This window comes from Zeugodacus cucurbitae, chromosome 2 (assembly GCF_028554725.1).
Source record: "Zeugodacus cucurbitae isolate PBARC_wt_2022May chromosome 2, idZeuCucr1.2, whole genome shotgun sequence".
Lineage (NCBI taxonomy): Eukaryota > Metazoa > Arthropoda > Insecta > Diptera > Tephritidae > Zeugodacus > Zeugodacus cucurbitae.
In genome coordinates, this window is record NC_071667.1 from 47,857,501 (window position 1) to 47,873,829 (window position 16,329).

Genomic DNA, 16,329 nt, shown 5'->3' on the forward strand with positions numbered 1-16,329 from the left:
ACGTTACAACACATTTACACTCGTCTCTAATGTTATGTAAATATAAATATTGCTTTTTCCCGTCTGGATAAGGAAACGAAATGAGTGGATCTAGAGGTGAATGGGGACAAGACGAAATATGTATCTTCTGTCATTAAACAAACAGTCAGCGCACTCGCATCAGACGAAAGTACTCCAGCTTTGAAAGTGTTCCATGCAGTACCCGCTGGAGGAAGCCGCGGAAGAGGTCGACCTCCTCTCCAAATGGCGCCAAACTGCAAAACGGAGAAATGAATAGCGTGCTCTGGTGGATTCGACAATAACCGGCTAAACGGTTTCTATACTAATTCAACACATACATAGGGTTCTCTCCGCATTAAAATGTAATGGGCAATGTTCGAATTATAAATTAAAAATATTAAGTTTAACTTTCCATATGAAATGAACAGAAAAAATTAAATTAACGCAGGGGCCGCAATTTTCGTTAACAAATGTTTGTACTGTTTTGGTTTTTAATGTATTAAAATATTATAATGAAGTATTGTGTTCTTTCCCAGCATCTCTTGAGACAAATTGGTTAAAGTATGTTAGAAAAAAAATTGTAACTCTAACCCAAATACTATGGATAATATTTGGCATCAACCAAGCATGCTTGGGGTTGCTATCCTGATGACGCAATTTATTGCGCAATAATTCTCTTTTTGGCCCTCGTTAAAGTGATGTTACGTATACGCGATAACTATCCCACCCCATCACGAGTCAACCCTAACCCCTTCTTAAAGCCGAAACTTTTATATTCAAATGAAATACTGATCTATTTGTATCAGCAGACGCCGGACCATAACTGTATAGGTCTAGTAAATCTTACCAAAAATATTCCCCGAAAACAAAAGATTTATGGAAATCTGCATTAAATGATTACTACACCCTATTAATAAGTTGAAAAGTTAGGCTCTCCACAAACTTAAATTTTGTTTATTTGGCTTAGAGGAAGCATATAAATTCTAGTGATGTGAACAAAATATATTCTTTATTATCATCTATCTTCAAATAAAAAAATTTAAATTGCTCAGTTTATTCTGAATCAATATTTTTCTATCAATATATATATGTATGTATGACATATATGTATGTTGAAAAATTATTTTCGTAGCTTACAAATTAACGACATATGCTATTTATAGAGTGTTTATTTTGCATGTGTATTAAAAATATCATATCATATAATTCTGATATTTCATTATTAATAATAATACAATTTTGAAAAATGCAATTTGATAAGACCGCAATATTTATTTTAAGGGAAAATGTATTAAACATTTATCTGTGTAGATATGCTTGGGATAAAAAAATGTGTAATTTTTTGTTTGTGCAGATTAAGAGAAAGACCGAAAGAGGTGAAAACTTAGAAGAAACGTTTCATTTTAAGAACGCAAGTAAATGAATTTTCGGATGTATGAACAAATGAATACTATAAAAGAGTTATAAAAATCGAAGTATAGAAATTACAAGTTTGCTACTTAAACTACTTTGTTTCCACAAAATATATTTGTATGTATATATTTATTAGCCAGGTCACATACGAAGCTTTACAAACTTTTCATTTTATACTTTCAGCGATATTTTATTGAAAAACTTGCAAAAAGCAAGAAGCAACCAAATAACATTGAGACTTTTACATAATTCCGAAAGCCGTTTACAATTTTTGCCGTTGGGATTACGAGTATGGTGCGTGAAAATGTGAAGCTGGCCAAAAATTATAAGATATAAACTCACATGAAAGGAACAAACAAAACAACGAACACTGAATCTAAACAAAAGCGAAATGTGTTTTCGTAATGCCCTACGAAAAGACGCCAAAAAAAAACATCGAGATGTGTAATACATCAAAAAGTGCTCACCCACATGATAAGCAAAAAACCAAATCTTAAACAAAAATCAGAGATTTGCATATATTTTAATACATAGAAATTTCTACGGCACTGAAACGCTTGACTCCCATATACCAACGATGGCAGTGAGTGACGTTGGGAACATATAGCCCTAAAAATGCCTACGCATTTAACGAGTTCGAGAGCAGTGGTGATGGAGGCGTAAAGAAAATATTCGTCTTGGTTTCAGCAGCCTAGCAAAGGCCTTCCCAACATACCGGCACGACATTGGTCATCAATGTAATCAAACATTGCTACTATATGACCCCTATTCTTACCAAAGTTACTTAAAGGAGAAATTACGAATCTATGGTGAACACAAATCACGTTAGTCTTAATTAATTTCACAAGTTAAAATAAATACCTTTAACTTTAAAATCCATTAAAAATAATCTTGATTCGTTAACCTGAACAATTACCAGAACAAATTGAGGTTCGTTGTTACTGCGAAATGAAAAAAAAGATTTTGATGTGCTTTAAAAAAATACAGGTAGTCATGCATTTAACTCTATTTTTAGAAAGTACCGTTAGATTTTTAGGAAAACCCGGTTTGCAAATAGGAAGTTTGCACAATTTAGAAGACATCTGTATACATTTTGACAAAAAAATGTGAGATGGATTTTTTGATTTTTGGCCTATGGCGGAACCACTGTGCACTCCTTGCAACGTCTATTGTATCGTTTATGTTACTACTTTATTCACCTTTGTATTCGCGATTGCATCAACTAGCCGAAATGATAATTTTCTGCAGTAAAGGCAAACATCCAGCTGAAGTTCGAGTTATCCAATAAATATTGTATATGTAACTCTTGAATTGGGGATATAAGTTTTTTTGTGGATTACGGTGATTCCAGTTAGGGAAGTTCAACTGTATTTCAGGTGCGTTGCCGAATATTGTACTGTACTAATCGGTTGATTTTTTGTGTTGCTAAAGCAAAAATAAAACAATGAAATTTTTCCTTAAGTTTAGCAAATGGTTCAACCCTGCACTATAAATTATATAAATATGTGTGATTGGCGTTGCAACCGTTTAGCCGGTTATAGCCGAATCGACGATAGTGCGCCACCTCTCTCTCTCCTTCGCAGTTCGGCGCCAGTTGGTGGAGATCCCAAGTGTAACCAGGTCGCTCTCCACCTGGTCCCTCCAATGGAGTGGAGGCCTTCCCCTTCCTCGGCTTCCTCCGGCGGGTACTGCATCGAACACTTTCAGGGCTGGAGCGTTTTCGTCCATTCGGACAACATGACCTAGCCAGCGTAGCCGCTGTCTTTTTATTCGCTGAACTATGTCAATGTCGTCGTATAACTCGTACAGCTCATCGTTCCATCGTCTGCGGTATTCGCCGTTGCCAATGTTCTGAGGACCATAAATCTTGCGCAAAATTTTCCTCTCGAAAACTCCTAGTGTCGTCTTATCTGATGTTGACATCGTCCACGCTTCTGCACCGTAAATCAGGACGGGAATGATAAGCGACTTGTAGAGCTTGATTTTCGTTCGTCGAGAGAGGACTTTACTGTTCAATTGCTTACTCAGTCGAAAGTAGCACCTGTTGGCAAGAGTTATTCTGCGCTGGATTTCGAGGCTGACATTGTTCGTGTTGTTGATGCTGGTTCCCAAGTATACGAAATTATCTACGACCTCGAAGTTATGACTATCAACAGTGGGAGCCAAGACGCGAATGCGCCGACTGTTTGCTTGCTGACAGGAGATATTTCGTCTTGTCCTCATTCACCTCCAGACCCATTCGCTTCGCCTCCTTATCCATGCAGGAAAAAGCAGAACAAACGGCGCGGTTGTTGCTTCCGATGATATCAATATCATCGGCGTACGCCAGGAGCTGTACACTCTTGTAGAAGATTGTACCTTCTCTATTTAGCTCTGCAGCTCTTATAATTTTTTCCAGCATCAGGTTAAAGAAGTCGCATGATAGTGAGTCACCTTGTCTGAAACCTCGTTTGGTATCGAACGGCTCGGAGAGGTCCTTCCCAATCATGCTGGAGCTTTTGGTGTTGCTCAACGTCAACTTACACAGCCGTATTAGTTTTGCGGGGATACCAAATTCAGACATCGCGGCATAAAGGCAGCTCCTTTTCGTGCTGTCGAAAGCAGCTTTAAAATCGACAAAAAGGTGGTGTGTGTCGATCCTCTTTTCACGGGTCTTCTCCAAGATTTGGCGCATGGTGAATATCTGGTCAGTTGTCGATTTTCTAGGTCTAAAGCCACACTGATAAGGTCCAACCAGTTTGTTGACGGTTGGCTTTAGTCTTTCACACAGTACGCTCGATAGAACCTAGTATGCGATATTTAGGAGGCTGATCCCACGGTAATTGGCGCAGATTGTGGGATCTCCCTTTTTATGGATTGGGCAGAGCACACTGAGATTCCAATTGTCAGGCTTGCTTTATATAAATAACAAAATTAAATATTCAAATTGCTTGATTACCAAAGATAGAGGATAAAAATTGCTTGAACAAAAATTAATGGTAATTCTAAATTATTCACTTTCGATATCCTATAGAATCCTATAGAATCCTTCAGAGATAAGTATCTATACAGACGGTTCAAAACTGGACAAACGAGCAGGAGGGGGTATTTTCAGAGAAACTGGATTCCGATTACCGGATCACGGCAGTGTTTTCCAAGCAGAGATCTCTGGAATTAAAGAAAGCCTTCTCGTTTTGTCAAAAAGAGTGCTAACGACTAAGCACATATTCATATTTTCGGATAGTCAAGCGGCTTTAAAATCACTAAAGTCGCATAGAATATCATCGAAGATAGTGAAAGAGTGTTTGGATTTACTAATAGCAATGACATCATATTTCACGATACACCTGCAATGGGCCCCGGGACATAGTGACATTCCTGGAAACTGTGTAGCAAATGAATTAGCCAGATAAATAAACATGCTGTTGATATGGCTGAATCTTAATGGAAACAATTAGGCCTAGGTTCGTCGTTTTGACAACCACATAACCTAACTCTAACCTAAATTATTCTAAACATATATATTATTGCCTATTTTGTCATCACCACAACTTCTGCCCTCAATTCAATTTACAATGCAACTTAAATTTTGTCAATGTTGGAACAATGGAAATTCTAAACACAATTCTGTTACAATCAAGTTTCAAATTACTAGTAATAAAATGGGAATTCAATTTATGTTGTAATAAAATTTACCAGATATTTATTAATGACTACAGTAGTTTATGGCGCTGGTGGAGTGTTTGCGGTTTTTCTTTGACTAAGTGATTCTCATACACTTGAATACCAGCTCTTCAGAGATGTAACAATCACTTTCCTTGATCAATTAGTAGTAATATTTTAGAAAAAGGTTGTTGTAGATCACATTGAATGCTCACATAGTTAAGGATATCACCGTGGGATCATCCCTAAAAATTTTAGTTGGGTTAACTGGTAATTAACGAAATTCAAACAAACAAGTAAGGAAGGCCTAAGTTCGGGTGTAACCGAACATTTTATACTCTCGCAATTTATATATTTAACTTTATTTATATTATATAATACACAATTTGACCCACATATTCGTCATATATATTGTATAAAGTCCATTGAAAGTTGGAATCCCTAATATTCGGTTGGAAGCACCGAGGTCCTGGTGTTCGATATATGGGGTCTTAAAAACCTATGGTCCGATTTCGGCGAGTTTTAGAATGGGGCTGCCACACTATTAACATAGTATTTGTGCAAAGTTCTCCACCGATATATTCACTAGTGCTTACTTTATATATTGTAAAGTAAACGATTCAGATCATCTTCAAAGTTCTGGTATATAGGAAGTAGGCGTGGTTGTGAAGCGATTTGGCCTATTTTCACAACATATCATTGGGGTGTAAGGAAACTATTACAAACCAAGTTTCATTGAAATCGGTCGAGTAGTTCCTGAGATATGGTTTTTGACCCATAAGTAGGCGACGCCACGCCCATTTTTCATTTTGTAAAAAATTCTGAGTGCAGCTTTCATCTGCCATTTCTTATGTGAAATTTAGTGTTTCTGACGTTTTTCGTTAATGAGTTAACCCACTTTTAGTAATTTTCAACCTAACTTTTGTATGGGAGGTGGGCGTGGTTATGATCCGATTTCTTTCATTTTTGAACTGTATAAGGAAACGGCTAAAAAAAACGACTGCAGAAAGTTTGGTTTATATAGCTCTATTGGTTTGCGAGATAAGTACAAAAAACTTAGTAGGGGGCGGGGCCACGCCCATTTCCCCAAAAAAAATTACATCCAAATATGCCCCTTTATTGTGAGATCTTTCATACCAAATTTTATTTCCATAGCTATATTTATGGCTTAGTTATGGCACTTTTTGTGTTTTCGGTTTTCGCCATTTTGTGGGCGTGGCAGTGGTCCGATTTTGCTCATTTTCGAAAGCAACCTTCCTATGGTGCCATAATAAGTGTGCCAAGTTTCATCAAGATATCTTAATTTTTACTCAAGTTACAGCTTGCACAGACGGACGGACGGACGGACGGACGGACAGACAGACATTCGGATTTGAACTCCACTCTTCACCCTGATCACTTTGGTATATATAACCTTATATTTAACTCGTTTAGTTTTGGGTGTTACAAACAACCGTTATGTGAACAAAACTATAATACTCTCTTTAGCAACATTTGTTGCGAGAGTATAAAAAAATATGAAATAAGTATTTTGAGCTAATAACGGTATTGTAAATTTTAGCTATTCATATTTTTTAATGAAACGTTACATAACCGAAATATGAAAGAATAAAGAAAACATTCCGATACCAATAAGAAATTTAATGTTGCAGAAATACAACAATTTTGAAATATGAAAGGTAACGAAAGGTAAACAAAATGATTGGCGCTTGCAATTTGGTGAAAGCGGCCGAGCGCTGCAATCAAACTAATGCGAACGAAATTAAAGCGGAGCCAAATTATGTAATTCTACGCAATAGGTACAAAGGTGGGAAACCAAAAGACAAAAGCAAATAATATCAAAAATATTGTTAAGCAAACTGAAACAAAAGGGTGAGTTTATTTGCTTTAGCTACGATATCGTATTATAAACCTTTTCTCTGATAATTTAGCAATTTTTGTTTCACCCAACATTTTTCGATGCAATTATTTTGCGTTTGAATGGCTACCCGTTTCATTACACTTCATTTGTACTCGCATTTTGCCATCGCATTGCTATGACAACATATTCTTTTACAGATTTGTTTGTTATAACCATTACAAAAAGCTATCAAGTTTTCCTTATTTGAAGACAAAATTATGTTGTATTATTTGTACTGAATTTTACAATCAGACAAGGATAATGACTGAAGAATCTGAATTGTTTCAATCGAAAGTTGAAAAAAGTAAAAGAAAATGAAATTTATTTAAATTTTAATTTTTAAATATATTATTTTTTTTTACTAAATAGCACCTTAAAGTTATGACTATAAATTAGAAAATGTATTTTAATGTTCAATGGTATACCCTAATAAGTTAAATTAAGCAACAATAAATAATTAAATCATAATTTATATACCATTTTCATTTTCGTATAATAATTGAGTATCGTTAATGTCGTGTCTGCTTTCTTCACACACCAAATACCATTCAATCGATTTCGTGAGAAATATTAAATCACAACGGCGCATTTGTTGTAACACCTTTCGTGTCTGCCAGTTGTCTGGTTTATGGAGCGCCATGTGTTTGCCTAGACAATTTTACATAATTTTTTGCATTTTTGGGTTTTCATTTTTGTAATTACAGTGGTACCTCGACATACGAGTTTAATTCGTTCCGCAACCTTGCTCGTATCTTGAATTACTCGTATCTCGAAACAAATTTCCCCATACAAAACAATTGAACTACCATTAACCCGTTCCAACCTCCAAAATGTCACCCCCGTTATTTTTGTTACGTGGTTTTGAATAAAAAAAACGTACATATGAAATATTTATTACACAAAAACAAGAAAGAGAATGTAAAGAAATAAATTAGATATCCTCACTGGTCTTTGCCTTTTTCGCTACATTTTTCTCGCTTTCACCTCTAGACCGTTTAGAAAAAAACATGTCCAAGGAGGTTTGTTTCTTCCTCCCTCTCAGAATGTACCGGAAACGAATTAGGCAAGTGTCATTAAAAAGGTCAGATGCACGACCTGTTGCAACTTTTTCTGGGTGTTTTTTTTTTCCACAAACTGTGAAACTCTCTCCCACATTCCTGATCTCCTTTACTGCGTGTTACTACCGAACCGAACCGAACCGGACTTGTATCTCGAATTTCGCTCTTAACTAAAAGTAAAAAATCACTTGCTCGTCGGCTCATATCTCGAAAAACTCGTATGTTGGGGCACTCGTATGTCGAGGTACCACTGTACTTTATTTTTCATCTACTAAAATAACCAAACCTTGTTGTTGTTGACAATAATGCTTAAAAAAAAGACAATAATGCTTAAAATATTATTGAAATTTCGAGAATATTTGTTGTAGGAGTAATTATTTAATATTGTATTCGCTCGGGCTTTTCTGTTTTGAAAACGATATGGGGTAATTTTATATTCAGTTCAGAAAATTGTATAATAGTGCATAATTGTTGTAGAAAGCTTTCCGTTTTTAGGCAAACGCAAATGATTTTTGATTCATTCGATGTTATTTATATAAAAATAATAAATTATTGGTAAATTATAAATTCATGGCCCTGTTAATTCGTAAATTTAAGAATTATAGTATTTGGTAAGAACTTTGGACTTATGGGGTCAACTTTTGTAGATAACGTATTATAATACTACCCATGGGTACCCATGTCGTATCCGTTAGGACTCGTCAAGGTCCCGTGAACCGACTGCATATCTACATAAGTTTTTTACTTCTAAATCCGAAAATTTTCAGGGTAGTTAAAACAAGTGAGATTCTAGGAATTTTAGTATCGATCTCGCATAGGTGGGGCATTCCATCAGCAAAATGAGCCAGCCTCGTCTTCTTCTAGGAAACTTCTGCAACTAGAATCCGATAAAATTTTTAATGACCCCTTCACTATCATTTTGCATTCTTCAATGAGAACTGAATGAGAACCAACCCAAATAGTAGCCAAGCAAGTTTTCAAATAAAAAAGATTTTTGATTACCTTTTTATCTTTTTTCCCACAAAATCGCAAATCCCGAAGAAATAAGTCTGACGCTTATGAGAAATACGAAATTTATTTGGTTACAAATTGCTCAAATTCAAATGTGTGGGACGTCATAAATTTTAAGAAGAATGTGAGGAATTTTCGCCCAATAACTATTGCAATTTTACATTTCTTTACAATTATAATATCATTTTTATGTTTTATGATACTCACGTATATACACCCATTATTTCAATGACAGTCACTTATTCACGAATTGTCATTGAACTTTGGGGTTTAAAGGCTCTGTTACAGGTGCTTATTTGACCTAACCTTCTAAATTGAAAGTAAAAATAATTTTGCAGTAAAATCGCTTAAGCTTGAAATAAACCATAACAAATGTGACCGGAATTCAGCTATTTAACGTTTTGTGTCAAACTTTAGATAAAAAAGTTCCAAACATCACTTCTTATAGGAGTATATGAGGGATTGTTGAAGTTGATTTGTAAATAACTTGTTTGGCAAATACCCCGTGCAAGGTAAAAACCGTGAAATTTCAGTAGAGAGTAATTGGTTGCATCAAAAAAGTACAGGAAAAGTAAGTTATACCGATTTTGGCAGTTTTGAAAACATACACCACTATGTGCTTTTGCGGAATTTTTTTTTCACTTTCTTCTACCAAAGTTTTTTGTTGCTTTTCTGGTAGAATGCATTTTGCTCGAATATAACCAAATCCGTTGAGATGCTATGAATTTACGCCAAACTGAATTTAATGCATCTTGTGTTCCGTTTCCCAACACGCAAATAATTTTATTTCGCAGCCTCAAAAGACGCAGTGAGTAATTGGGCGAAACAACGTGCTTTAATGCATCATCAGAGTTCTTTGAGCTTTTGAAAGTAGCTTTCACACTGTCGCATTGGCATGCCAGCCTGGCGACAAGAGGCACTCAAAGCATCGCTGATTCCTTGCTTACACTTAAGCGCATAGAGACAACGGCTAGCTTACTCATTGCATTTAACCCTTTCATGCCAAATGTTGCTATGTACGTGTTCATTCAGTAGGCGTTCTCCTCAAGGTGGAATTGCTAAAATCGGTTTCGAGAAAAATGTTTAACTAAAGTGGTTATATAACAAGTAAGGAAAGGCTAAGTTCGGGTGCAACCGAACATTTTATACTCTCGCAATTTATAGAAGAAATTTAACCAATACATATATGCGGAATAAAGCTCACCGTATTTTTGAAAAACCTATAATTAGGTATATGGGAGCTAGGAGAAGATACTTTTGAAAAACCTACAATGAGGTATATGGAAATGTTATGACCCGATTTTAATAATTTTTGGAACAGAGACACACTATTAAAAGAAAACAATTTCCTCTGAATAAAATTGAGATATCTGAGAGATTTACCCATATTTTCGGTTAAAATTTATCCTTAGGCGCTGAGTTCAACATGTTCGATATCTGGGGCCTTCAAAAGTTATGGTCCGTTTTCGACAATTTTTTCACAAGTGAAACTAGAGATAATATGCACTAATTGTATAAAGTTTTATTCCGTTATCTTCATTGGTTCCTTATGTTTACATTATAAAGTGAAGGAATAAGAGGGATTTCCAAATTGAGTTATAAGGAAAGTAGTAGTGGTTGTGAACCGATTTCGCCCATTTTTTGTCCGTGTTATCAGGGTGTCAAGAAAATATTATATACCGAATTTCATTCGAATCGGTGGAGTAGTTCCTGAGATATGGTTTTTGACCCATAAGTGGGCGATGCCACGCCCATTTTCCAATTTGTAAAAAAATATGAGTACAACTCCCTTCTGCTTTTTCTTCAGCAAAACTTAGTGTTTCTGACGTTTTTCGTTAGTTAGTTAACTCACTTTTAGTAATTTTCAACCTAACCTTTGTATGGGAGGTGGGCGTGGTTATTATCCGATTTCAACTATTTTCATGATGTGTGGTGGGGTATGTATATGTTTTCGCCATTTTGTGGGCGTGGCAATGGTCCGATTCTGCCCATTTTCGAACTTGATCTTCTTATGGTGCCAAGGAATATTTGTGCCAAGTTTCGTCAAGATATCTTAATTTTTACTCAAGTTACAGCTTGCACAGACGGACAGACGGACAGACGGACAGACGGACGGACGGACAGACATCCGGATTTCAAATCTACTCGTCACCCTGATCACTTTGGTATATATGACTCTATATCTAACTCTTTTAGTTTTAGGTGTTACAAACAACCGTTATGAGAAACAAAAAAATATCTATTTCCGCTGTTGTGCACACAGCAGACGTAAGACAAAAGGCTCGAATTGATTGCGAAGTTGTCACCTGCAGAAATAAACTGTTGCAAACCGGTGTCAGTGCAAAAGCATAGTCAGGAATTTGTGAACGAGACACTGCATGTGGGCGAATTTCCAAATCAATGAATTGCGATTTTTCTTCTACAGATTTCGTTTCGGCTTCAAGCAATATTTCCTGTTTGTTAAAGTCGGCGCTAAATCTTCAAATCGGCACGACAATATGACTACGCCTATCTCATTTCACGACATTTTTCTCTAATTTTCTTCCGTTTTGGTGTCACAGCCCAGAGATTTGCTCCTAGAAGCAGCGTATAAGTTCAATCGAATGGTCATCATGAAATTATCATACTTTCGTTGTTCACAATTCTATTTATTGTAACAAAATTGTACGGAATAATGCTGGAATGACATCATATTTCTGGTTATAAATCTTGGTCACTTTATTTAAGACCATCGCTATAAATAAGCAACTTTTTGTCTCCGATCTCCTGTAATTAATATTTCAGAGTGTTCAAATTTAAATCATTTTAGCAATTAAATTGTTGGATGTCAGTAATCTCAGTTTTAGTAAATAGTAAACGTCAACCAGTCCTCAACATTCACAGCCCCGGATGAACCAACATTTTCTTATCTCTTGCCAAAATGTACCCATCAGCTTCATCAAATAAAATACAGCAACAAATCTTTTCGGCTTGAATTCATAATAATTTCCTTAAATTTTTACGATGGGTGTGTGAGAGATATGTCTGTTGTTGACAGTCTGCAACATGTAACTTTGCTGGCTGGATGTCTAACACCATCCCAGTCTGACTAATATCCATTCCTGTCATGTGCATGCGACTTCAAATAATTGCCAACTTTGGACAGTTGTTAATCGTTTTTGTTTTGCGACAAAAGTCTATGTCTAGTCAGTTAAAAGCAAATTATTACGAAATAAGCCGCTGTGTTCGACCATTAACCATCTCAGCAGTAAAAATATTTAAATTTTAAATTGGTTTATTAAAGAATTTATAAGAGCTCTGTTCACTTAACAGTTATTTATGACACCTATTTCTAAGAGACACATATTGAGTTATATTGAAGAAATGACTGAATGTGACGAATTGATTTCCAAATGTCTGTCCATAGCTCCTTGCAAGCGATAATTTGAGTATAATGGAGATATCTTGTTGAGCGAATTGTATTATTGCCAAGTTCATTGAAAGAAGTAAGAAAAAATAGACCGGTTTCATTATACAAGATACCAATATTATACGTTCACTTGCTTTTGCTAAGATATCTCACGTATAAGCATATAAATGTGTGATATTCCGTAAATTTAAATTTCATAGCTTTATTTGTGTCTTTGTTGTAGCACTGTATAGCACTTCGGTTAACGCCAATGTGGCAATGGTCCGATTTCGACAACCAAACTCAAAGAATACATCGAATTTAATCATATTTACTACGTTTTCATTACGGTATATTGGGTAGTAACGAATGTTGAATTAATATGCAGTTTATTTTCCAGTACAATAATATTTTTAACCTACCTGGACTTATTATTAAGAAATTATAATAGTAATATATATATACATATATATATAATATATATCTGTGTATAATTACACAAACATTTTGCTCAATAAACACAGATAATCGTAGCAATCAGAAAGGCAATATGATGTTTGGAGACATTAAAATATACAATTTTTTTTTTTTTTTTTGAATATGAAGTATTCAACATAAATAACTAACCAAATTTCGATGCAATGGATGCGGCCATTAGCGATTCAAAATTTGCATTGGAGGTGTTTTATTGTATGGCTGTATTATTGGATATATGTATAATGGTATGTAATTTAATATTAATTTATTCTGTAGATTATTAGAACTGTTAAATAATAAATGTTTTTATATCTGACCTATTGGCTAAAACACGGAAATAAATCCAAAAGTTATAAGCATTTCTTATCACAAATTTTATTTCACTTAGTCAACTACGAGTTGACGGTTTGTATAAATGTATGTAGTATTTATACTATGAGTATATTGTATATGCAAAATATGTATTTTGGGAATGAGACGATATCTAAATGTAGTACCGAATCATATATTCGTAAAATACTTTTTTAAGAACTTGTCAACTTTTTTTTCTTGCATTCGGTGATACCCAGAAATAGTGTTTATCGCTTTTTCGGGATTGGTTTTATGAATCATCAAAGTAGTCAAGCAGTTGGAACCTGAAGAGCTTTCTGAGCACCAACTAGTTACAATTCAGTTTTTGTAGAATTGTATGCCTCTAGAATTGTCTTCTTCGTCTCATTATTCAGCAGTCATCTCTTTGACTAAAAATGATCAAAATAATTTCGATAAAGCAATAAAATTAAAAATGTTTCTAACATGAGATCCAATACATTATAGTTGTGTAAGTTAACATGAGTTAACATGTTAACTAACATAAAATAAATTGGTCTAACATAACATAAGCTGCTGCTAATGCTACGCAAGTTTAAGCTGAGCTCTTCATGCTAATATGCTTTATCATTATTACCACCAACTAGAGCGCATAGCATTTGATGGGTCACATTCGAAAGGTCATGTAAAAAACACTGAAGTGTTACGGTACCTTTAGAAGTTGTAGTTGCAATCATAAAGCTGCTCACAGCAAGATCACCTGAGGAGTAAATGCAGCGAAATATATGCTGGGGCTTTGGCTTAGTTAGGGCAGATGTAATGTAGAATTGAAACTGTGAACATCAAGAATAAATAATTGGAATATAAATGACAACTTGTTTAACTTGTACAATGATTAGCGAAGGCAAAAAATATATTATACAAATAAGCGCCGTGGTACTATTTCAACCATTATCTGAAGATATCAATTGTACAGAAAAAAATCTGAAATGCGAAATTTTATAATACATATGTATATTGAATTTAGCTATCGCTCAAATAACATGCATCCATATAAATTTGGGAATTTCTTCTGAGAATGCTGAAGGTCACGTACGTAGAATCTGTATGTAAAGAAATAGTAATCGCTCGGTTCCTCTTAAATGAATTGCAACGACTAAAATTAACCATACAATGTATGTTATACGTAAACACATATGTAAATAAATCAACAAAACTTAATACATATATTATCAATAATCTTTCAATTTGTAAACTTCGAATAAACAGACTCATTTGGGCAAAGTGCACATAATTCAACTAAATACGGACGCAGCTATAAATTTGGAAGCGCAGGTGTCGCACTTGCAAGATATGTAATTTATGACACTGCATTGGCAGGATAGTGAGACTGGATTTGCACGAACGGACTCAATGTGAGTTAGTGTAATGTAATAAAATTGGCGCGCGATAAATTGTACCTGAGAAACTAGAAGATCGATACAAATTTTATGTGTGATATTATTGCGATATCTTATTTACTGTTCCAAAATGACACTTTATTATATTCTATCATTTTGAAATTCAAATCGATATACTAAGCACATACTTTAGTTCAATGTCAAAATTATATGAAATCAGGAACTTTCGCGTTCGATTGTCGTGTGGACTTTACACTGTATCTTATAACGGTCAATATTTTCGTTATGTTAAAAATCAACTATGCACATACCTTGATTTAGCCTACATATGACCATGTATAAGATTTACCATTTTTCGCTTATATTCCGAATATATGGCAGTAGTCCGATTCCGCCCATCTACCCAGCATTTTATAGTGTCAAGAAACATGTGTACTAGCAAATATTCAACAACTGATATATATGTATAAAGCATAACTAAGCCATAAATAAAGTTATAAAAGTAAAATATGGAACAAAGGATCGTTCTAGGAAGGGGTATATTTGTGTTCATTCAAATCAATCGAAAATGAAGTGTTGAAAATGCAGACGAAGTTGTGAATTATCCAATGGAATTTCTAAATTCTTTGGATTTGCTTGGCATGCCACCTCTCAAAGTTGATCTGTCATTATTATGCTTCGCAATCTTCATGCGCCGCAACTGTGTAATTGAACGCGACTGATTGTGCCGCAGCTATCGAATAATGTGATAGTCGCAAGAATTTTTTAGAAAAGGGACTTGCAAGGGGCGACGACAATCAACAGGTCACAAAGACAGTCGATGGAAGTGTGTTGCATAAATCTGGAAATTCCATGTTTTTCACGAGTTGGAAAACCATCTTCTCTGTACATTTACGCACCGGAACAAAACTCAAAAAATGTTGTGTAACATTGAAAAAATGTAGAAAATAAATGCTTTTCAGCACAATATATATTCAAAACAAATAATTTCACGCAAAGCAACGCCTGCGGGGTCAGTTAGTATTTATACATTTTGGAAATAGGAAAAATTCTCACTGATGACTGATGTGTAAACATTATATTTTTATAGCTTAGCCAGTTTTTCTATCAAATCATGACTTTTATGCAACACGTGGCGTACGTAATGCGCCTTGTGTATTTACATTTGTACCAAATACAAATATTGCTAAGGTACTTGATAACAATCGTGAGTTGCATAACACTTAATTTCTTCGATATGCGTGAATACTTATTGATTAAAGAAGACAATTGTAATATCATTATGATCTATGGAATAAGAGATTGTAAAATTGAATGCAGACTAGGCACGTAAAATGAAATGCTTCTGAAAAATTATTACAAATATCAAAATAATAAATTTGTTTATGAAATTATTTTTTAAATCTATTTCCAACAAAAACTCTAAAACAATAAATGGGTGCATTATCGAATATTCTAATAATGACATTCTCATAATTCTTCAATGTTTCACTTCGGTGCTTTTCTACTTTTCTTCTTAATGCATCTTTGTAATGTAAATACTAATCGGCAATTTAAAATTCACAAACGCTATTCTGTTTTCTTATTATTTCTCTTGTACAACGTTGCTTCCGTAAACTACTTCTACAGCTTGTAGTCGTACACTTACATCAAATTGGGTTCAGAATTTCAAATAGAACCTAATCTTTAGGGTTAAGCTCAGACGCAGTGTAGTAATACAGTTGTGTGAAA